At 48.1% G+C, this 24,061-nt stretch overlaps 1 protein-coding gene across 2 annotated transcripts in view; it reads left to right on the top strand.

The window, feature by feature from the left end:
* Positions 1-24,061, top strand: part of LOC138665084 (protein-glutamine gamma-glutamyltransferase E-like) — a 173,896-nt gene that overhangs the window by 27,554 nt on the left and 122,281 nt on the right. The window lies entirely within an intron of this gene.

The following is a 24,061-nucleotide window of genomic DNA, read 5'->3' as shown; positions in this document are numbered from 1 at the left end:
GTGTGCAGTTTCCGGGAAATCGGGAAATACCGTACGGGTGGCAGATGAGTCTGCAACTAAAGCCATGTCCACACGTTGAGTATGTGGTGAGTTTTTTACCTCAGTATCTGTAAGCCAAAACCAGGAGTGGGTGATAAATACAGAAGTGGTGACGTGTTTCTATTATACTTTTCCTCTGATTGCTCCACACCTAGTTGTGGCCTACAAATACTGAGGTAAAATACTGAACATGAGAATGTGGCCTTAGGAATAGCCACCAAGGACAATAAATCCAAATTCCCCCTAATGTTTAACACGTTGGGTCAAGGTTTAGCATTCACAGGTCTTTGAACATGTATATTAATCTAAAGCTAGTCTGTGCAGGAAATATGTTGATTTGAATATGCTGTTGATGCATGATATTTTTCATTATTATGTGTTGTTCTTGGCTGTGAACGTATACTTATTACATATATTTAATGCTAAACCCTAGGAGGAAATGCTCAGTGATTTCCTGCCCTTACTGCTGCATGAGGCCCGGTGAACAGCAGTACACAGAGGGGCCTGCAGGTCCGGGGCCCAGCTTATGTGCTACTTTTCATTTGGCCCCATTGTGCAGCAAAGTGGTGCACGCTGCGGCGCACATGTCGGCGCTGGGGCCTGGGAGCTTTCCTGGAGCTGTACACGGCTGTCTTACCTTGACGGCTGCACAGCTCCTGCTCCCTCCATCTTCTGTGTATTCACTGTCGGGTGACGACACGTATGCGATGACATCATCGCGTACATGCCGCTGACATGTACCAGATGCTGGAGGCAGAGCCGCGCTGCTGCGGAGTGACTGTGAGGTAAGTATGCAAAACTATTTTGTTTTCTTTATAAAATGAATTAAATGGGTGAGGGGAGGAGCAGGAACTGCAATGGATGACATGGGGGGAAAGAGTAAGGGGAGGGGGACTGCACATGATGATGTGGAGAGGGGGTTAAAGGGGGACTGCAAATGATGATGTGGGGGATTAAAGGGGGACTGCACATGATGTGGGCGGTTAAAGGGGCACTGCACATAATGTGGGGGTTAAATGGAACTGCAAAGGATAACATGGGGTAAAGGGGACTGAACATGAAGAAGTGGAGGTAAAGGAGACTGCGCATGATGAAGTGGGGGAGGGGACGGGAGACTGCAAATGCTGAATTGAGAGTGAGGGAAGAGGGACAGCAATTGAATTGAAGGTGAGGAGCGGGGAGAGCAATGAATTTTGAGGGTGGGGGAGTAAATGATTTGTTGAATTTAAGGAAAGAGCTGTTGATAACAAATAGAGGGTGGGAGAGAGAAGACATGACAATGAATTGGGGCGGATGGGGCATGTAAATATAATGAGTCGGGGGAGTGGGAGGTACGTAGTGGGGTGCGTTGAGTATGCAGTGACTGGTAATGAATTGGGGAAAAGAGTACAGGGGCTAATTAATTTACATATTTATTAGGTTGGGAAAGTGGCTATGTATAGCTAGAAGGTCTCAGTGGCATATTGTAATATATATTTGGAATGGTGGGTTGCATATCTGTATTCAAATGTGTAGTGTAGAAGAAAGGGAAAAAGAATGAAATGTGCTCTGGAAGCTGTGCTCTAGGTAACTGTGTTATTTTACGCAGAGATCAGTCCTGGCTGGAAGAAGTGATGGTGGTCTGTGCTGCATGAAAAAGAAAAGCAAAGATGAAAAACTTCAGCTACAGACGTCACTGATGAGTCAGTGTGTTACTTGTACACTGACACTATACACTGTATACTCTGTACAGAGCTCCTGTGTATAATGTCACCAGTGATGACTATATTATCTGTACACTGACACTGTATACAGAAGTCCTTTGTATGATGTTACTGGTGATCACTGTATTACCTGTACACTATATACAGAGCTCCTGTGTATAATGTCACCAGTGATCACTGTATTACTGTATTCCCTGTAAACTGGTGTGGTGGTATTTGTTCCTTGTATGTGATATTATAGGTCACTATGTGGTGGCAATATGTGGAATGGTCATGGTCTGATGGTATTTCTCCCTTGTATGTTGTATTAATGGTCATTTAAAAAAATGCATGTGACTCATTCCCTTAATGAAAAATACATAAAAATATATTTATATTTAATAGGTTAGAGTAGAGTAGGGTCCGGCCAAAAGAGTCTACCGTGTCATGGTGGCGGCTTAAAAATTATTTTGGCCAGAACAAAAGCTGCTGGCTGTTTATGTGATCTGGTGTTTGAAGAGAACTATTGATTAGTGGTGAGCATTCCGATACTGCAAATATCGGGTATTGGCCGATATTCACTGTATCGGAATTCCGATACTGAGTTCCGATATTTTTGCGATATCGGATACCGGAATCGGAAGTTTCCACAGTGCAATGATGCACTATAATGGAGTGTGGGCGGTGCATGGACGGAGACTGCATGTGTGTGTGTGGACGGGGTCTGTGCGTGAACATGGGGGCTCTGTGCGTGCCTGCTGGGGCTCGGTGCGATCTGCCGGGGCTCATGAGTGCCTGCCGGGGCTCTGTGAGGCCTGCCGGGGCTCTGATCGGGCTGCCGGGGGTCTGTCCAGGCATCATCCGATGGGACTTGTAGTCCCATCGGACGATGCCTGCAACAGTGACAGTGATTGACACATTAGCCAATGATGGGACAGTAGTAGTCCCATCATCCGGCTAATGTGTTGAATGTAAAAAAAAGAAAAAAAATACATACTAAATACCTTACATTCATACATTACATACAATACATACATACAGACATACAGTACATATAACATAGAGTACATACTCACCATTACTTGTCACTTTGTTCCCCGAAGCCAGTGTCATCTGTAAAAAAAGATTAAAATAACAAACAACCAATATACTCCCTGTCTGCAGAAATCCACGAGTGTCCCATGACGATCTCCCATATAGAACAGTGACATCGGGTGATGTCACTGCTCTATAGGACCCTCAGAGACACACTGACAGGAGACAATGGCTCCTGCAGTGCATCACTGAGAGGTTACCTTAGGAAAAAGTCTCACTTTATGGCAATTGCTGCGTGGGAAAATTTCTCACACAGCAATGCCAAAAGTGAGACTAGGGACTATTTTTTTTACAGCGGTGGAGGAATACAGTGCGGAAGGATACCTTCCTCCCGTCATTGTGTTCCTGGAGCCCCTGGAGAGTGGTCTCATCAGCTAATGCTGCCGTTCTCCACGGGAGATCGTCGTGGGACACTCGTGGATTTCTGCAGACAGGGAGTATATTGGTTGTTTGTTATTTTAATATTTTTTACAGGTGACACTGGCTTCGGGGATCAAAATGACAAGTAATGGTGAGTATGTACTCTATGTTATATGTACTGTATGTCTGTATGTATGTATTGTATGTAATGTATGAATGTAATGTATGTAGTTTGTATGGTTTTTTTTTGCTTGCTTTTTTACATTCAACACATTAGCTGGATGGTGGGACTACTACTGTCCCATCATTGGCTAATGTGTCAATCACTGTCACTGTTGCAGGCATCGTCCGATGGGACTTGTAGTCCCATCGGACGATGCCTGCACAGACCCCCGGCAGCCCGCACAGAGCCCCGGCAGGCCTCACTGAGCCCCAGCAGGCCTCATAGAGCCCCAGCAAGCCTTCACAGAGCCCCGGCAAGCCCGCACAGAGCCCCGGCAAGCCCACACAGAGCTCCAGCAGGCCGCACAGAGCCCCGGCAGAGGCCGCACAGAGCCCCGGCAGGCATGCACAGAGCCAAAGCAGGCACGCACAGAGCCCCGGCAGGCACACACAGAGCCCCAGCAGGCCACACAGACCACTGAGATGCCCATACAGATCCCCGGCAGTCCCGCACAGACCCCGCCTGCCAACACAGACACGCACAGTGTCCGCCCACGCACTGCCCACACTCTTCCCCCCTCCGGAACAGGATGTAGAAGGACAGAAAGGGCTTATTTACATTCCGATATTTGTTTCCCATTGACTTGCATTGGTATCGGGTATCGGTATCGGCGATATCCGATATTTTTTGGATATCGGCCGATCCAATCCAATACCGATACTTCTTGATATCGGAAGGTATCGCTCAACACTACTGTTGATATCTGATTGATGAGGATGTGGTGGAGAAGTTGAGTTTTTCCAAGAGTGAGCAGTGGAACTGTAGAAGGTTTGAAGGGTGGAGGCGGAGCCGGGGTGAAGCCGGGGCGGAGTCTCCAGGGGGCCCAACAATTTTGCAAGTATGGGGCCCCGAAATACCTAGTGGCAACCCTGTACGCATATACAAGGGCATGTAAAAGTTTGGGCACCCCTGGTCAAAATTACTGTAATTGTGAATAGTTAAGAAAGTTGAAGATGAAATTATCTCTAAAAGGGCTAAAGTTAAAGACACATACACATTTCCTTTGTATTTTAGGCAAAATATATATATATATATATATATATATATATATATGTACACTGCTCAAAAAATAAAGGGAACACTTAAACAACAGAATATAAATCCAAGTAAATCAAACTTCTGTAAAAGCAAACTGTCCACTTAGGAAGCAACACTGTTTGACAATCAATTTCACATGCTATTGAGCAAATGGAATAGACAACAGATGGAAATTATTGGCAATTATCAAGCCACACTCAATAAAGGAGTGGTTCTGCAGGTGGGGACCACAGACCACATCTCAGTACCAATGCTTTCTGGCTGATGTTTTGGTCACTTTTGAATGTTGGTTCTGCTTTCACACTCCTGGTAGCACGAGACGGACTCTGCAACCCACACAAGTGGCTCAGGTAGTGCAGCTTATCCAGGATGGCACATGAATGCAAGCTATGTCAAAAAGGTTTGCTATGTCTGTCATTGTAGTGTCCAGAGGCTGGAGGCGCTACAAGGAGACAGGCTAGTACACCAGGAGACGTGGAGGGGGATATAGGAGGGCAAAAACTCAGCAGCAGGACCGCTACCTCAGCCTTTGTACAAGGAGGAACAGGAGAAGCACTGTTAGAGCCCTGCAAAATGGCCTCCAGCAGGCCATAAATGTGCATGTGTCTGCACAAACGGTTAGAAACTGACTCAATGAGGATGGTCTGAGTCCCCGACGTCCACAGATGGGGGTTGTGCTCACAGCCCAACACCATGCAGGACGATTGGCATTTGTCACAGAACACCAGTATTAGCAAATTCGCCATTGGCACCCTGTGCTTTTCACAGATGAAAGCAGGATCACATTGAGCACATGTAACAGACATGACAGAGTCTGGGGATGCCATGGAAAGCGATCTGCTGCCTGCAACATCCTTCAGTATGACCTGTTTGGCAGTGGGTCAGTAATGGTGTGGGGTGGCATTTCTTTGGAAGGCCGCACAACCCTCCATGTGGTCGCCAGAGGTAGCCTGACTGCCATTAGGTACCGAGATGAGCTCCTCAGACCACTTGTGAGACCATATTCTGGTGCGATTGGCCCTGGGTTCCTACTTATGCAAGACAATGCCAGCCTCATGTGGCTGGAGTGGGTCAGCAGTTCCTGCAAGATAAAGGCATTAAAGCTATGGACTGGCTTGCCCATTCCCCAGACCTGAATCAGACTGAATGCATCTGAGACATTATGTCTCGCACCATCCACCAACGTCAGGTTGCACCACAGACTGTCCAGGAGTTGGCGGATGCTTTAGTCCAGGTCTGGGAGGAGATCCCTCAGGAGACCATCCACCACCTCAGCAGGAACATGCCCAGGCATTGTAGGGAGGTCATACAGGCACAAGGAGGCAACACGCATACAACCAAACATCATTTTCTTGTCTTGAGTAGAGTTGAGCGACCTTGACCTTTTTAGAGTCGAGCCGGGTTTTGCGAAACCCGACTATGTCCAAAGTCGGGTCGAGTGAAATCGGCCGATTATGACGTAAAGTCGGGATCGACCGAAACACGAAACCCAATGCAAGTCAATGGGGCAGCATAGTCGGCAGTGAGTGGGGGCCAGGAAAACACCTAGAGTGCCCATTTTAATGTCAAAACCATCCATTCTTCTTAATGAAGCTTGTCAAGCGTAATTTACCTTATAATAATTGGAAGGCATTTGAAATTGGGGGTCATTTGGCTAAAGTTGTGGGGGGTAGGGCTGGTTCAAGTAATTAGTGGGCCCAGGAAATCTGGACCACGTCACGGCAGTGGAGCAGGGAGAGGTAAGTATTTCAACTTTGCAAGTGCTGTGAACCTGAGCAAGCAGGGGGGGCCCACTCGTTGGCATTGGCACTGGCACAGGGCCCCTCAAAGTACAGCGGTGTGTTTGCACGGCGGGGGCGCCTCCCACCGGCAGCAACACTTTTGCGTACTATGAGAGGCCCTGTGCCAGTGACGTCGCCAACTAGTATTCCTCCCCCCACCTGATGAAGGAACCTGCACTTTCATCTGCACCTTCCTCTTTGTCCCCGTGTAAGGTGGTATGGTATGCGGGAAGAGCAACCTGACTTTCAGCAGGGTCACAATGTTGTTGTGTAGCGTGCACGGGGAATGTTGCGTTATGGGTCAATGTACCAGCAGACTCATCTATCACTGGCTGGGCAATGGGCACGATGAAGTGGAAACACAGATATAGGCCCAAAGAAGAAAGTGGGCTAAATGCAGTTCAAAATTGGTAACACAGGAATAACCAGGGGGCATTGCAGTGGAGGACAACTGGAATGAGAGGCTGACACAGAGAGTAGGGCCAAATCAGTAAGTAGTCGAAATGCAGTTCAAAATTGGCAACCGTAGTAAACAGGCGGCACAGCTTTGTTCAGTGGAGGAGAACAGCAAGGAGTGGCAGACACCGATAGTAGGCCCCAACCCAACTAGTAGGCCAAATGCAGTTTAACATTAACAACTACTTAACGAGAGGCTGAAAATGGAATTTCAGGACAGGAAACCAGGAGAACAGCAAGGAGCGGCAGACACCGATAGTAGGCCCCAAACCAACTAGTACGCCAAATGCAGTTGTTCCATTTAACCACAATTTAATGAGAGCCTGAAGATAGAAGCTCAGGAAAGGCAACCTGGTGAAAACCTTGGAGTGTAACACAACCTGTCTCTACACCCCATACCAAATTTGTAGGCCTAATGCAGCGTAGTTTCCACCAACTACTAAACGAGAGCCGGAAGATCGAAGCTCATGAAAGGCAACCCGGGGAACACCTTGGAGTGTAACACAACCTCTCTCTACACCACGAAAGGGCTGATTCTTAGGAAGGAAGGCTGTTGTAAATAAGCATTGCGCGTCCGAGGGTGATTATATTCTTATTCGGTATCTACTCACCCTCGGACGCGCCATGCTTCTTGATTTGTAATTAATGTTTATTTGCAATGTGCTTTTGACTTACTCAATTATTTTTTTAATTATTGATTTTATTAAATTAATAGTTTAACATCTTATTGGAAATAATTTAAAGGAGACGCGACAGGACAACACTCGGTGGATGCCATATCTGTGTTAACAACTCCAAAAAACTTTCAGTTAACTTCTTGCAGGAGAAAGAAATTGTAGCTGTTGGACCTTTGTAGTACAGTTCCAGATATTTGTTGTGTGTTTGTTTTGATTGTTAAAATGTCTGCATTTGAGATCTCAACACGATCTTATTTTTTATAATCAAATTAATTTTTTAAATATTTTATTAGGTTGGTTCAAGGGGTACACGGGCCGCAGTAGACAGGTCAGTGGAGGCCTAGTGGAAGGAGGGACCGCAGATGCGCCACTGTTTCACCCATACACAATTAGTAGGCCTAATGCAGCGTAGTTTCCAACAGCTACTAAACGAGAGCCGGAAGATCGAAGCTCAGGAAAGGCAACCTGGGGAACACCTTGGAGTGTAACACACCATCTCTCTCCACCCCATACCCATTTTGTAGGCCTAATTCAGCGTACTTTTCTACAACTACTAAACGAGAGCATGAAGATCGAAGCTCAGGAAAGGCAACCTGGTGAAAACCTTGGAGTGTAACACAACCTGTCTCTACACCCCATACCAAATTTGTAGGCCTAATGCAGCGTAGTTTCCACCAACTACTAAACGAGAGCCGGAAGATCGAAGCTCATGAAAGGCAACCCGGGGAACACCTTGGAGTGTAACACAACCTCTCTCTACACCACGAAAGGGCTGATTCTTAGGAAGGAAGGCTGTTGTAAATAAGCATTGCGCGTCCGAGGGTGATTATATTCTTATTCGGTATCTACTCACCCTCGGACGCGCCATGCTTCTTGATTTGTAATTAATGTTTATTTGCAATGTGCTTTTGACTTACTCAATTATTTTTTTAATTATTGATTTTATTAAATTAATAGTTTAACATCTTATTGGAAATAATTTAAAGGAGACGCGACAGGACAACACTCGGTGGATGCCATATCTGTGTTAACAACTCCAAAAAACTTTCAGTTAACTTCTTGCAGGAGAAAGAAATTGTAGCTGTTGGACCTTTGTAGTACAGTTCCAGATATTTGTTGTGTGTTTGTTTTGATTGTTAAAATGTCTGCATTTGAGATCTCAACACGATCTTATTTTTTATAATCAAATTAATTTTTTAAATATTTTATTAGGTTGGTTCAAGGGGTACACGGGCCGCAGTAGACAGGTCAGTGGAGGCCTAGTGGAAGGAGGGACCGCAGATGCGCCACTGTTTCACCCATACACAATTAGTAGGCCTAATGCAGCGTAGTTTCCAACAGCTACTAAACGAGAGCCGGAAGATCGAAGCTCAGGAAAGGCAACCTGGGGAACACCTTGGAGTGTAACACAACCTCTCTCTACACCACGGAAGGGCTGATTCTTAGGAAGGAAGGCTGTTGTAAATAAGCATTGCGCGTCCGAGGGTGATTATATTCTTATTCGGTATCTACTCACCCTCGGACGCGCCATGCTTCTTGATTTGTAATTAATGTTTATTTGCAATGTGCTTTTGACTTACTCAATTATTTTTTTAATTATTGATTTTATTAAATTAATAGTTTAACATCTTATTGGAAATAATTTAAAGGAGACGCGACAGGACAACACTCGGTGGATGCCATATCTGTGTTAACAACTCCAAAAAACTTTCAGTTAACTTCTTGCAGGAGAAAGAAATTGTAGCTGTTGGACCTTTGTAGTACAGTTCCAGATATTTGTTGTGTGTTTGTTTTGATTGTTAAAATGTCTGCATTTGAGATCTCAACACGATCTTATTTTTTATAATCAAATTAATTTTTTTTATATTTAATGATGTTGGTTCAAGGGGTACACGGGCAGCAATAGACAGGTCAGTGGAGGCCTAGTGGAAGGAGTGACGGCAGACAGGCATCAAAGGCCTAACATTGGGCTGGCTGTAGGCAAGTTAAAATTGGTTCCAGGGGAACACGGCCATCAGTGGCCTGGTCAGTGTAGTTGTAGTTGAAAGAACGGGACGCAGACAGGCTTCGAAGGCCTAACATAATAACATAGGGCTGGCTGTAGGCAAGTTAAAATTGGTTCCAGGGGAACACGGCCATCAGTGGCCTGGTCAGTGTAGTTGTAGTTGAAAGAACGGGACGCAGACAGGCTTCGAAGGCCTAACATAACAAACTTGGGCTGGCTGTAGGCACTTTTAAATTTGTTCCAGGGGTACATGGGCAGCAGTGTATGGTCAGTGGAAGTCTAGTGGAAGGAGTGACCGCAGACAGGCTTCCAAGGCCTAACATAACAAACTTGGGCTGGCTGTAGGCACTTTTAAATTGGTTCCAGGGGTACACGGGCAGCAGTGGTCTGGTCAGTGGAAGTCTAGTGGAAGGAGTGACCGCAGACAGGCTTCCAAGGCCTAACATAACAAACTTGGGTTGGCTGTAGGCACTTTTAAATTGGTTCCAGGGGTACACGGGCAGCAGTGGTCTGGTCTGTGGAAGTCTAGTGGAAGGAGTGACCGCAGACAGGCTTCGAAGGCCTAACATAACAAACTTGGGCTGGCTGTAGGCACTTTTAAATTGGTTCCAGGGGTACACGGGCAGCAGTGGTCTGGTCAGTGGAAGTTTAGTGGAAGGAGTGACTGCAGACAGGCTTCCAAGGCCTAACATAACAAACTTGGGCTGGCTGTAGGCACTTTTAAATTGGTTCCAGGGGTACACGGGCAGCAGTGGTCTGGTCTGTGGAAGTCTAGTGGAAGGAGTGACCGCAGACAGGCTTCGAAGGCCTAACATAACAAACTTGGGCTGGCTGTAGGCACTTTTAAATTGGTTCCAGGGGTACACGGGCAGCAGTGGTCTGGTCAGTGGAAGTCTAGTGGAAGGAGTGACCGCAGACAGGTTTCGAAGGCCTAACATAACAAACTTGGGCTGGCTGTAGGCACTTTTAAATTGGTTGCAGGGGTACACGGGCAGCAGTGGTCTGGTCAGTGGAAGTCTAGTGGAAGGAGTGACCGCAGACAGGCTTCGAAGGCCTAACATAACAAAATTGGGCTGGCTGTAGGCACTTTTAAATTGGTTCCAGGGGTACATGGGCAGCAGTGTATGGTCAGTGGAAGTCTAGTGGAAGGAGTGACGGCAGACAGTCTTCGAAGGCCTAACATAACAAAATTGGGCTGACTGTAGGCACTTTTAAATTGGTTCCAGGGTAACACGGCCAGCAGTGGCCTGGTCAGTGTAGTAGTTGTAGAAAGAAGGGACCGCAGACAGGCTTCGAAGGCCTAACATAACAAAAATGTCAAAACAATGGTATTGTCAGTGCCAGGCATTGAAGGATGTCAGCGCCTAGACTACACATTGGTGAAGCTGTGAGAGATAATTTTGCTAGTGGTAGAGCACTGTTTGAGCTGGGGGGGGAACTGTCTTGTGGCCGGCGGTACAGGCACAGGGCCCCTCATATTACAACGGTGTGTCTGACGTTGGGTGCGCACCACCACCGCCAGAGACACTTTATTGTACTATGAGGGACCCAGTGGCAGTGCCGTCGACCAAAAGCGGCCACACCCACCTCTTCAGACAAACAGCACTCTCAAGGGTCCAAGCGCAAAGTGGCGATAGCACGGCCCCGTGTGGGGAGTTTGGCCATTTCGTGAGGTGGAAACATGTCGTATGCTGGACAATCAGGTGAAGAAAATTACGAGATTGGAAAAGTCATTCAGAATAGTCCACAGGCAAGACCTTTTCATAGGAAAGCTAGGTGTCAGCCGGGCAGGGTGGGGCAAAAGATTTTGAAATCCAGTTGTGGTTCATTTTAATGAAGGTTAGATCATCTACATTTTGGGTAGCCAGACGAGTCCTTTTTTCTGTTAGTATTGAACCTGCAGCACTGAATACTCTTTCTGATAGGACACTAGCTGCCGGGCAAGCAAGCTCCTGCAATGCATATTCTGCCAATTCTGGCCAGGTGTCTAATTTGGATGCCCAGTAATCAAATGGGAATGACGGTTGAGGGAGAACGTCGATAAGGGATGAAAAATAGTTTGTAACCATACTGGACAAATGTTGTCTCCTGTCACTTTGAATTGATGCTGCAGTACCTGTCCTGTCTGCGGTCATAGAAAAATCACTCCACAACCTGGTCAGAAAACCCCTCTGGCCAACGCCACTTCTGATTTCTGCCCCTCTAACACCTCTGGTCTGCTGGCCCCTGGAGCTCGTGTGAGAACGATCACGGGCGCTGTGTGCAGGGAATGCCAGAAGCAAACGGTCAACAAGAGTTGATTGTTTTGTTGCTAATATTAGTTCCAAGTTCTCATGTGGCATAATATTTTGCAATTTGCCTTTATAGCGAGGATCAAGGAGGCAGGCCAACCAGTAATCGTCATCGTTCATCATTTTTGTAATGCGTGTGTCCCTTTTGAGGATACGCAAGGCATAATCAGCCATGTGGGCCAAAGTTCCCGTTGTCAAATCTGCGGTTGTGCTTGGTTGAGGGGCAGTTGCAGGCAAATCTACGTCACTTGTGTCCCTCAAAAAACCAGAACCCGGCCTTGCCACGCCACCAATTTCCCGTGCCCCCGGGAAAGCTTCCTCATTAAAAATATACTCATCCCCATCATCCTCCTCATCCTCCACCTCCTCTTCGCCCGGTACCTCGTCATGTACACTGCCCTGACCAGACAATCGCTGACTGTCATCAAGGCTTTCCTCTTCCTCTGGTGCAGACGCCTGATCCTTTATGTGCGTCAAACTTTGCATCAGCAGACGCATTAGGGGGATGCTCATGCTTATTATGGCGTTGTCTGCACTAACCAGCCGTGTGCATTCCTCAAAACACTGAAGGACTTGACACATGTCTTGAATCTTCGACCACTGCACACCTGACAACTCCATGTCTGCCATCCTACTGCCTGCCCGTGTATGTGTATCCTCCCACAAAAACATAACAGCCCGCCTCTGTTCGCACAGTCTCTGAAGCATGTGCAGTGTTGAGTTCCACCTTGTTGCAACGTCTATGATTAGGCGATGCTGGGGAAGGTTCAAAGAACGCTGATAGGTCTGCATACGGCTGGAGTGTACAGGCGAACGGCGGATATGTGCGCAAAGTCCACGCACTTTGAGGAGCAGGTCGGATAACCCCGGATAACTTTTCAGGAAGCACTGCACCACCAGGTTTAAGGTGTGAGCCAGGCAAGGAATGTGTTTCAGTTGGGAAAGGGAGATGGCAGCCATGAAATTCCTTCCGTTATCACTCACTACCTTGCCTGCCTCAAGATCTACAGTGCCCAGCCACGACTGCGTTTCTTGCTGCAAGAACTCGGACAGAACTTCCGCGGTGTGTCTATTGTCGCCCAAACACTTCATAGCCAATACAGCCTGCTGACGTTTGCCAGTAGCTGCCCCATAATGGGAGACCTGGTGTGCAACAGTGGCAGGTGCGGATGGAGTGTTTGTGCGACTGCGGTCTGTGGACGAGCTCTTGCTTCTGCAGGAGGACGAGGAGGAGGAGGAGGAGGAGGGGGTGCGAACGGCTACAGACAACTGTTTACTAGACCGTGGGCTAGGCAGAACTGTCCCAAACTTTCTGTCCCCTGTGGACCCTGAATCCACCACATTTACCCAGTGTGCCGTGATGGACACGTAACGTCCCTGGCCATGCCTACTGGTCCATGCATCTGTTGTCAGGTGCACCTTTGTGCTCACAGATTGCCTGAGTGCATGGACGATGCGCTCTTTAACATGCTGGTGGAGGGCTGGGATGGCTTTTCTGGAAAAAAAGTGTCGACTGGGTAGCTCGTAGCGTGGTACAGCGTAGTCCATCAGGTCTTTGAAAGCTTCGCTTTCAACTAACCGGTAGGGCATCATCTCTAACGAGATTAGTCTAGCTATGTGGGCGTTCAAACCCTGTGTACGCGGATGCGAGGCTAAGTATTTCCTTTTTCTAACCATAGTCTCATGTAGGGTGAGCTGGACTGGAGAGCTGGAGATCGTGGAACTAGCGGGGGTGCCGGTGGACATGGCAGACTGAGAGACGGTGGGAGATGGTATTGTTGCCGCCGGTGCCCTAGATGCAGTGTTTCCTACTACGAAACTGGTGATTCCCTGACCCTGACTGCTTTGGCCTGGCAAAGATACCTGCACAGATACAGCAGGTGGTGCGCTAAATGGTGGTCCTACACTGCCGGAAGGGATGTTGCGTTGATGACTAGCTTCATTGGCCGAGGGTGCAACAACCTTAAGGGACGTTTGGTAGTTAGTCCAAGCTTTCAAATGCATGGTGGTTAAATGTCTATGCATGCAACTAGTATTGAGACTTTTCAGATTCTGACCTCTGCTTAAGGAAGTAGAACATTTTTGACAGATGACTTTGCGCTGATCAATTGGATGTTGTTTAAAAAAATGCCAGACTGCACTCTTTCTAGCATCGGATACCTTTTCAGGCATTGCAGACTGAGCTTTAACCGGATGGCCACGCTGTCCTCCACCAGGTTTTGGCTTTGCCACGCGTTTTGGGCAAGATACGGGCCCGGCAGATGGAACCTGTGGCGATGTTGATGCCTGCTGCGGCCCCTCCTCCTCCTCTGCTTCAGAACTGCTGCCGCCTGCACCCTGTTCCCCCAATGGCTGCCAATCGGGGTCAAGAACTGGGTCATCTAATAACTCTTCTTGTACCTCCTGCGCAACTTCGTCTGTGTCACCGTGTCGTTTGGTGGTATAGCGTTCGTGATGGGGCAACATAGTCTCATCAGGGTCTGATTCTTGATCAGCACCCTGCGAGGGCAATGTTGTGGTCTGAGTCAAAGGACCAGCATAGTAGTCTGGCTGTGGCTGTGCGTCAGTGCACTCCATGTCAGATTCAACTTGTAATGGGCATGGACTGTTAACTGCTTCACTTTCTAAGCCAGGGACGGTATGTGTAAAGAGCTCCATGGAGTAACCCGTTGTGTCGCCTGCTGCATTCTTCTCTGTTGTTGTTTTTGCTGAAGAGGACAAGGAAGTGACTTGTCCCTGACCGTGAACATCCACTAACGACGCGCTGCTTTTACTTTTACCAGTTTCACGAGAGGAGGCAAAAGAGCTAGAGGCTGAGTCAGCAAGATAAGCCAAAACTTGCTCTTGCTGCTCCGGCTTTAAAAGCGGTTTTCCTAATCCCAGAAAAGGGAGCGTTCGAGGCCTTGTGTAGCCGGACGACGAACCTGGCTCCACAGCTCCAGACTTAGGTGCAATATTTTTTTCCCCACGACCACCTGATGCTCCACCACTACCCTCATTACCAGCTGACAATGAACGCCCCCGGCCACGACCTCTTCCACTAGACTTCCTCATTGTTTTAAAAACGTAACCAAACTAACGTTATTTGTTGCAGTCACACAACTTACACGGTGAGCTATAACTTCAGTATGATTTAGCTACCCCTTTACAGGTTGGTGAGACCACAGCGAAAATCAGGCCCAATGTTACACACTCTGTTTTTGGTGGCTGCAAATTAGAGAGATGCCCCACACGCAGGACTGTCACTGAAGCACAAATGTTAATATTAATGTCACACTATTATTTTTTTTTTATTTTTTTTTTTTTCAGGAACACTTTAGAAACCCCCAAAAAAAAAAAAAAATAGATTTTTGCAGGGAGAATTTAGAAAACAAATGTAACAAACTATATGCTTTCTATGGGCCACTGAGTGAGAGATGACGCACACAGGAATCAGGAGTGGCACATAGAGTTGAGCGACCTTGACCTTTTTAGAGTCGAGCGGGGTTTTGCGAAACCCGACTATGTCCAAAGTCGGGTCGAGTGAAATCGGCCGATTATGACGTAAAGTCGGGATCGACCGAAACACGAAACCCAATGCAAGTCAATGGGGCAGCATAGTCGGCAGTGAGTGGGGGCCAGGAAAACACCTAGAGTGCCCATTTTAATGTCAAAACCATCCATTCTTCTTAATGAAGCTTGTCAAGCGTAATTTACCTTATAATAATTGGAAGGCATTTGAAATTGGGGGTCATTTGGCTAAAGTTGTGGGGGGTAGGGCTGGTTCAAGTAATTAGTGGGCCCAGGAAATCTGGACCACGTCACGGCAGTGGAGCAGGGAGAGGTAAGTATTTCAACTTTGCAAGTGCTGTGAACCTGAGCAAGCAGGGGGGGCCCACTCGTTGGCATTGGCACTGGCACAGGGCCCCTCAAAGTACAGCGGTGTGTTTGCACGGCGGGGGCGCCTCCCACCGGCAGCAACACTTTTGCGTACTATGAGAGGCCCTGTGCCAGTGACGTCGCCAACTAGTATTCCTCCCCCCACCTGATGAAGGAACCTGCACTTTCATCTGCACCTTCCTCTTTGTCCCCGTGTAAGGTGGTATGGTATGCGGGAAGAGCAACCTGACTTTCAGCAGGGTCACAATGTTGTTGTGTAGCGTGCACGGGGAATGTTGCGTTATGGGTCAATGTACCAGCAGACTCATCTATCACTGGCTGGGCAATGGGCACGATGAAGTGGAAACACAGATATAGGCCCAAAGAAGAAAGTGGGCTAAATGCAGTTCAAAATTGGTAACACAGGAATAACCAGGGGGCATTGCAGTGGAGGACAACTGGAATGAGAGGCTGACACAGAGAGTAGGGCCAAATCAGTAAGTAGTCGAAATGCAGTTCAAAATTGGCAACCGTAGTAAACAGGCGGCACAGCTTTGTTCAGTGGAGGAGAACAGCAAGGAGTGGCAGACACCGATAGTAGGCCCCAAACCAACTAGTACGCCAAATGCAGTTGTTCCATTTAACCACAATTTAATGAGAGCCTGAAGATAGAAGCTCAGGAAAGGCAACCTGGGGAACACCTTGGAGTGTAACACACCATCTCTCTCCACCCCATACCCATTTTGTATGGCCTAATGCAGTGTACTTTTCTACAACTACTAAACGAGAGTCGGAAGACCGAAGCAATGGCAAGGAAACCTGGGGAACACCTTAGAGTGTAACACACCCTCTCTCTACACCCCATACCCAATTTGAAGGTCTAATGCAGTGTAGTTTCCAAGAACTACTAAACGAGAGCCGGAAGATCGAAGCTCAGGAAAGGCAACCTGGGGAACACCTTGGAGTGTAACACACCCTCTCGCTACACCCCATACCCAATTTGAAGGCCTAATGCAGCGTAGTTTCCAACAACTACTAAACGAGAGCCGGAAGATCGAAGCTCAGGAAAGGCAACCTGGGGAACACCTTGGAGTGTAACAAACCCTCTCTCTACACCCCATACCCAATTTGTAGGCCTAATGCAGCGTAGTTTCCGACAACTACTAAACGAGAGCATGAAGATCGAAGCTCAGGAAAGGCAACCTGGGGAACACCTTGGAGTGTAACACACCCTCTCTCTACACCCCATACCCAATTTGTAGGCCTAATGCAGCGTAGTTTCCGACAACTACTAAACGAGAGCCGGAATATCGAAGCTCAGGAAAGGCAACCTGGGGAACACCTTGGAGTGGAACACACCCTCTCTCTACACCCCATACCCAATTTGAAGGCCTAATGCAGTGTAGTTTCCAAGAACTACTAAACGAGAGCCGGAAGATCGAAGCTCAGGAAAGGCAACCTGGGGAACACCTTGGAGTGGAACACACCATCTCTCTACACCCCATACCCAATTTGAAGGCCTAATGCAGCGTAGTTTCCAACAACTACTAAACGAGAGCCGGTAGATCGAAGCTCAGGAAAGGCAACCTGGGGAACACCTTGGAGTGTAACACAACGTCTCTCTACACCACGGAAGGGATGATTCTTAGGAAGGAAGGCTGTTGGAAATAAGCATTTCGCGTCCGAGGGTGATTAGATTCTTATTAGGTATATACTCACCCTCGGACGCGCCCTGCTTCTTTATTTGGAATGAATGTTTATTTGCAATGTGGTGTTGACTTTCTCTATTATTTTGGTAATTAATGATTTTATTATTTTCATTATTTTGCATCTTCTCGGCAATAATATAAAGAAGACGCGACAGGACAACACTCGGTGGATGCCATATGTGTGTTTTCAATTTAAAAAAACTTTCAGTTAACTACTTGCAGGAGAAAGTAATTGTAGCTGGTGGCCATTTTTAGTACTGTACCAGATTTTAGTTGTGTGTTTGTTTTTAATGTTAAAATGTCTGCATTTGATATCTCACCAGTATTTTCTTTTTTATAAGCAAAATACTTATTTTTATATTTTCTGATGTTGGTTCCAGGGGTACACGGCCAGCAGTGCCCTGGTCAGTGTAGTAGTAGTTGAAAGAATGGACCGCAGACAGGCATCGAAGGCCTAAAATAAAAACACATGGCTGTAGGCAATTTTAAATTGGTTCCAGGGGTACACGGACAGCAGTGGTGTGGTCAGTGGAGGCCTAGTGGAAGGAGTGACCGCAGACAGGCATCGAAGGCCTAAAATAATAACACATGGCTGTAGGCAATTTTAAATTGGTTCCAGGGGTACACGGGCAGCAGTGACCTGGTCAGTGTAGTAGTAGTTGAAAGAATGGACCGCAGACAGGCATCGAAGGCCTAAAATAAAAAAATTGGGCTGGCTGTAGGCAATTTTAAATTGGTTCCAGGGGTACACGGACAGCAGTGGTGTGGTCAGTGGAGGCCTAGTGGAAGGAGTGACCGCAGACAGGCATCGAAGGCCTAAAATAATAACACATGGCTGTAGGCAATTTTAAATTGGTTCCAGGGGTACACGGGCAGCAGTGACCTGGTCAGTGTAGTTGTAGTTGAAAGAATGGACCGCAGACAGGCATCGAAGGCCTAAAATAAAAAAATTGGGCTGGCTGTAGGCAATTTTAAATTGGTTCCAGGGGTACACGGGCAGCAGTGGTGTGGTCAGTGGAGGCCTAGTGGAAGGAGTGACCGCAGACAGGCATCGAAGGCCTAAAATAATAACACATGGCTGTAGGCAATTTTAAATTGGTTCCAGGGGTACACGGGCAGCAGTGACCTGGTCAGTGTAGTAGTAGTTGAAAGAATGGACCGCAGACAGGCATCGAAGGCCTAAAATAAAAAAATTGGGCTGGCTGTAGGCAATTTTAAATTGGTTCCAGGGGTACACGGGCAGCAGTGACCTGGTCAGTGTAGTAGTAGTTGAAAGAATGGACCGCAGACAGGCATCGAAGGCCTAAAATAAAAAAATTGGGCTGGCTGTAGGCAATTTTAAATTGGTTCCAGGGGTACACGGGCAGCAGTGACCTGGTCAGTGTAGTAGTAGTTGAAAGAATGGACCGCAGACAGGCATCGAAGGCCTAAAATAAAAAAATTGGGCTGGCTGTAGGCAATTTTAAATTGGTTCCAGGGGTACACGGGCAGCAGTGACCTGGTCAGTGTAGTAGTAGTTGAAAGAATGGACCGCAGACAGGCATCGAAGGCCTAAAATAAAAAAATTGGGCTGGCTGTAGGCAATTTTAAATTGGTTCCAGGGGTACACGGGCAGCAGTGGTGTGGTCAGTGGAGGCCTAGTGGAAGGAGTGACCGCAGACAGGCATCGAAGGCCTAAAATAATAACACATGGCTGTAGGCAATTTTAAATTGGTTCCAGGGGTACACGGGCAGCAGTGACCTGGTCAGTGTAGTAGTAGTTGAAAGAATGGACCGCAGACAGGCATCGAAGGCCTAAAATAAAAAAATTGGGCTGGCTGTAGGCAATTTTAAATTGGTTCCAGGGGTACACGGACAGCAGTGGTGTGGTCAGTGGAGGCCTAGTGGAAGGAGTGACCGCAGACAGGCATCGAAGGCCTAAAATAATAACACATGGCTGTAGGCAATTTTAAATTGGTTCCAGGGGTAGACGGGCAGCAGTGACCTGGTCAGTGTAGTAGTAGTTGAAAGAATGGACCGCAGACAGGCATCGAAGGCCTAAAATAAAAAAATTGGGCTGGCTGTAGGCAATTTTAAATTGGTTCCAGGGGTACACGGGCAGCAGTGACCTGGTCAGTGTAGTAGTAGTTGAAAGAATGGACCGCAGACAGGCATCGAAGGCCTAAAATAAAAAAATTGGGCTGGCTGTAGGCAATTTTAAATTGGTTCCAGGGGTACACGGGCAGCAGTGGTGTGGTCAGTGGAGGCCTAGTGGAAGGAGTGACCGCAGACAGGCATCGAAGGCCTAAAATAATAACACATGGCTGTAGGCAATTTTAAATTGGTTCCAGGGGTACACGGGCAGCAGTGACCTGGTCAGTGTAGTAGTAGTTGAAAGAATGGACCGCAGACAGGCATCGAAGGCCTAAAATAAAAAAATTGGGCTGGCTGTAGGCAATTTTAAATTGGTTCCAGGGGTACACGGACAGCAGTGGTGTGGTCAGTGGAGGCCTAGTGGAAGGAGTGACCGCAGACAGGCTTCCAAGGCCTAACATAACAAACTTGGGCTGGCTGTAGGCACTTTTAAATTGGTTCCAGGGGTACACGGGCAGCAGTGGTCTGGTCAGTGGAAGTCTAGTGGAAGGAGTGACCGCAGACAGGCTTCCAAGGCCTAACATAACAAACTTGGGCTGGCTGTAGGCACTTTTAAATTGGTTCCAGGGGTACACGGGCAGCAGTGACCTGGTCAGTGTAGTAGTAGTTGAAAGAATGGACCGCAGACAGGCTTCGAAGGCCTAACATAACAAACTTGGGCTGGCTGTAGGCACTTTTAAATTGGTTCCAGGGGTACACGGGCAGCAGTGGTCTGGTCAGTGGAAGTCTAGTGGAAGGAGTGACCGCAGACAGGCTTCCAAGGCCTAACATAACAAACTTGGGCTGGCTGTAGGCACTTTTAAATTGGTTCCAGGGGTACACGGGCAGCAGTGGTCTGGTCAGTGGAAGTCTAGTGGAAGGAGTGACCGCAGACAGGCTTCCAAGGCCTAACATAACAAACTTGGGCTGGCTGTAGGCACTTTTAAATTGGTTCCAGGGGTACACGGGCAGCAGTGGTCTGGTCAGTGGAAGTCTAGTGGAAGGAGTGACCGCAGACAGGCTTCGAAGGCCTAACATAACAAAATTGGGCTGGCTGTAGGCACTTTAAATTGGTTCCAGGGGTACATGGGCAGCAGTGTATGGTCAGTGGAAGTCTAGTGGAAGGAGTGACGGCAGACAGTCTTCGAAGGCCTAACATAACAAAATTGGGCTGACTGTAGGCACTTTTAAATTGGTTCCAGGGTAACACGGCCAGCAGTGGCCTGGTCAGTGTAGTAGTTGTAGAAAGAAGGGACCGCAGACAGGCTTCGAAGGCCTAACATAACAAAAATGTCAAAACAATGGTATTGTCAGTGCCAGGCATTGAAGGATGTCAGCGCCTAGACTACACATTGGTGAAGCTGTGAGAGATAATTTTGCTAGTGGTAGAGCACTGTTTGAGCTGGGGGGGGGAACTGTCTTGTGGCCGGCGTTACAGGCACAGGGCCCCTCATATTACAACGGTGTGTCTGACGTTGGGTGCGCACCACCACCGCCAGAGACACTTTATTGTACTATGAGGGACCCAGTGGCAGTGCCGTCGACCAAAAGCGGCCACACCCACCTCTTCAGACAAACAGCACTCTCAAGGGTCCAAGCGCAAAGTGGCGATAGCACGGCCCCGTGTGGGGAGTTTGGCCATTTCGTGAGGTGGAAACATGTCGTATGCTGGACAATCAGGTGAAGAAAATTACGAGATTGGAAAAGTCATTCAGAATAGTCCACAGGCAAGACCTTTTCATAGGAAAGCTAGGTGTCAGCCGGGCAGGGTGGGGCAAAAGATTTTGAAATCCAGTTGTGGTTCATTTTAATGAAGGTTAGATCATCTACATTTTGGGTAGCCAGACGAGTCCTTTTTTCTGTTAGTATTGAACCTGCAGCACTGAATACTCTTTCTGATAGGACACTAGCTGCCGGGCAAGCAAGCTCCTGCAATGCATATTCTGCCAATTCTGGCCAGGTGTCTAATTTGGATGCCCAGTAATCAAATGGGAATGACGGTTGAGGGAGAACGTCGATAAGGGATGAAAAATAGTTTGTAACCATACTGGACAAATGTTGTCTCCTGTCACTTTGAATTGATGCTGCAGTACCTGTCCTGTCTGCGGTCATAGAAAAATCACTCCACAACCTGGTCAGAAAACCCCTCTGGCCAACGCCACTTCTGATTTCTGCCCCTCTAACACCTCTGGTCTGCTGGCCCCTGGAGCTCGTGTGAGAACGATCACGGGCGCTGTGTGCAGGGAATGCCAGAAGCAAACGGTCAACAAGAGTTGATTGTTTTGTTGCTAATATTAGTTCCAAGTTCTCATGTGGCATAATATTTTGCAATTTGCCTTTATAGCGAGGATCAAGGAGGCAGGCCAACCAGTAATCGTCATCGTTCATCATTTTTGTAATGCGTGTGTCCCTTTTGAGGATACGCAAGGCATAATCCGCCATGTGGGCCAAAGTTCCCGTTGTCAAATCTGCGGTTGTGCTTGGTTGAGGGGCAGTTGCAGGCAAATCTACGTCACTTGTGTCCCTCAAAAAACCAGAACCCGGCCTTGCCACGCCACCAATTTCCCGTGCCCCCGGGAAAGCTTCCTCATTAAAAATATACTCATCCCCATCATCCTCCTCATCCTCCACCTCCTCTTCGCCCGGTACCTCGTCATGTACACTGCCCTGACCAGACAATCGCTGACTGTCATCAAGGCTTTCCTCTTCCTCTGGTGCAGACGCCTGATCCTTTATGTGCGTCAAACTTTGCATCAGCAGACGCATTAGGGGGATGCTCATGCTTATTATGGCGTTGTCTGCACTAACCAGCCGTGTGCATTCCTCAAAACACTGAAGGACTTGACACATGTCTTGAATCTTCGACCACTGCACACCTGACAACTCCATGTCTGCCATCCTACTGCCTGCCCGTGTATGTGTATCCTCCCACAAAAACATAACAGCCCGCCTCTGTTCGCACAGTCTCTGAAGCATGTGCAGTGTTGAGTTCCACCTTGTTGCAACGTCTATGATTAGGCGATGCTGGGGAAGGTTCAAAGAACGCTGATAGGTCTGCATACGGCTGGAGTGTACAGGCGAACGGCGGATATGTGCGCAAAGTCCACGCACTTTGAGGAGCAGGTCGGATAACCCCGGATAACTTTTCAGGAAGCACTGCACCACCAGGTTTAAGGTGTGAGCCAGGCAAGGAATGTGTTTCAGTTGGGAAAGGGAGATGGCAGCCATGAAATTCCTTCCGTTATCACTCACTACCTTGCCTGCCTCAAGATCTACAGTGCCCAGCCACGACTGCGTTTCTTGCTGCAAGAACTCGGACAGAACTTCCGCGGTGTGTCTATTGTCGCCCAAACACTTCATAGCCAATACAGCCTGCTGACGTATGCCAGTAGCTGCCCCATAATGGGAGACCTGGTGTGCAACAGTGGCAGGTGCGGATGGAGTGTTTGTGCGACTGCGGTCTGTGGACGAGCTCTTGCTTCTGCAGGAGGACGAGGAGGAGGAGGAGGAGGAGGAGGGGGTGCGAACGGCTACAGACAACTGTTTACTAGACCGTGGGCTAGGCAGAACTGTCCCAAACTTGCTGTCCCCTGTGGACCCTGAATCCACCACATTTACCCAGTGTGCCGTGATGGACACGTAACGTCCCTGGCCATGCCTACTGGTCCATGCATCTGTTGTCAGGTGCACCTTTGTGCTCACAGATTGCCTGAGTGCATGGACGATGCGCTCTTTAACATGCTGGTGGAGGGCTGGGATGGCTTTTCTGGAAAAAAAGTGTCGACTGGGTAGCTCGTAGCGTGGTACAGCGTAGTCCATCAGGTCTTTGAAAGCTTCGCTTTCAACTAACCGGTAGGGCATCATCTCTAACGAGATTAGTCTAGCTATGTGGGCGTTCAAACCCTGTGTACGCGGATGCGAGGCTAAGTATTTCCTTTTTCTAACCATAGTCTCATGTAGGGTGAGCTGGACTGGAGAGCTGGAGATCGTGGAACTAGCGGGGGTGCCGGTGGACATGGCAGACTGAGAGACGGTGGGAGATGGTATTGTTGCCGCCGGTGCCCTAGATGCAGTGTTTCCTACTACGAAACTGGTGATTCCCTGACCCTGACTGCTTTGGCCTGGCAAAGATACCTGCACAGATACAGCAGGTGGTGCGCTAAATGGTGGTCCTACACTGCCGGAAGGGATGTTGCGTTGATGACTAGCTTCATTGGCCGAGGGTGCAACAACCTTAAGGGACGTTTGGTAGTTAGTCCAAGCTTTCAAATGCATGGTGGTTAAATGTCTATGCATGCAACTAGTATTGAGACTTTTCAGATTCTGACCTCTGCTTAAGGAAGTAGAACATTTTTGACAGATGACTTTGCGCTGATCAATTGGATGTTGTTTAAAAAAATGCCAGACTGCACTCTTTCTAGCATCGGATACCTTTTCAGGCATTGCAGACTGAGCTTTAACCGGATGGCCACGCTGTCCTCCACCAGGTTTTGGCTTTGCCACGCGTTTTGGGCAAGATACGGGCCCGGCAGATGGAACCTGTGGCGATGTTGATGCCTGCTGCGGCCCCTCCTCCTCCTCTGCTTCAGAACTGCTGCCGCCTGCACCCTGTTCCCCCAATGGCTGCCAATCGGGGTCAAGAACTGGGTCATCTAATAACTCTTCTTGTACCTCCTGCGCAACTTCGTCTGTGTCACCGTGTCGTTCGGTGGTATAGCGTTCGTGATGGGGCAAC

This window comes from Ranitomeya imitator, chromosome 2 (assembly GCF_032444005.1).
Source record: "Ranitomeya imitator isolate aRanImi1 chromosome 2, aRanImi1.pri, whole genome shotgun sequence".
Classification (NCBI taxonomy): domain Eukaryota; kingdom Metazoa; phylum Chordata; class Amphibia; order Anura; family Dendrobatidae; genus Ranitomeya; species Ranitomeya imitator.
This window is presented reverse-complemented; position numbering and strand designations above follow the sequence as displayed.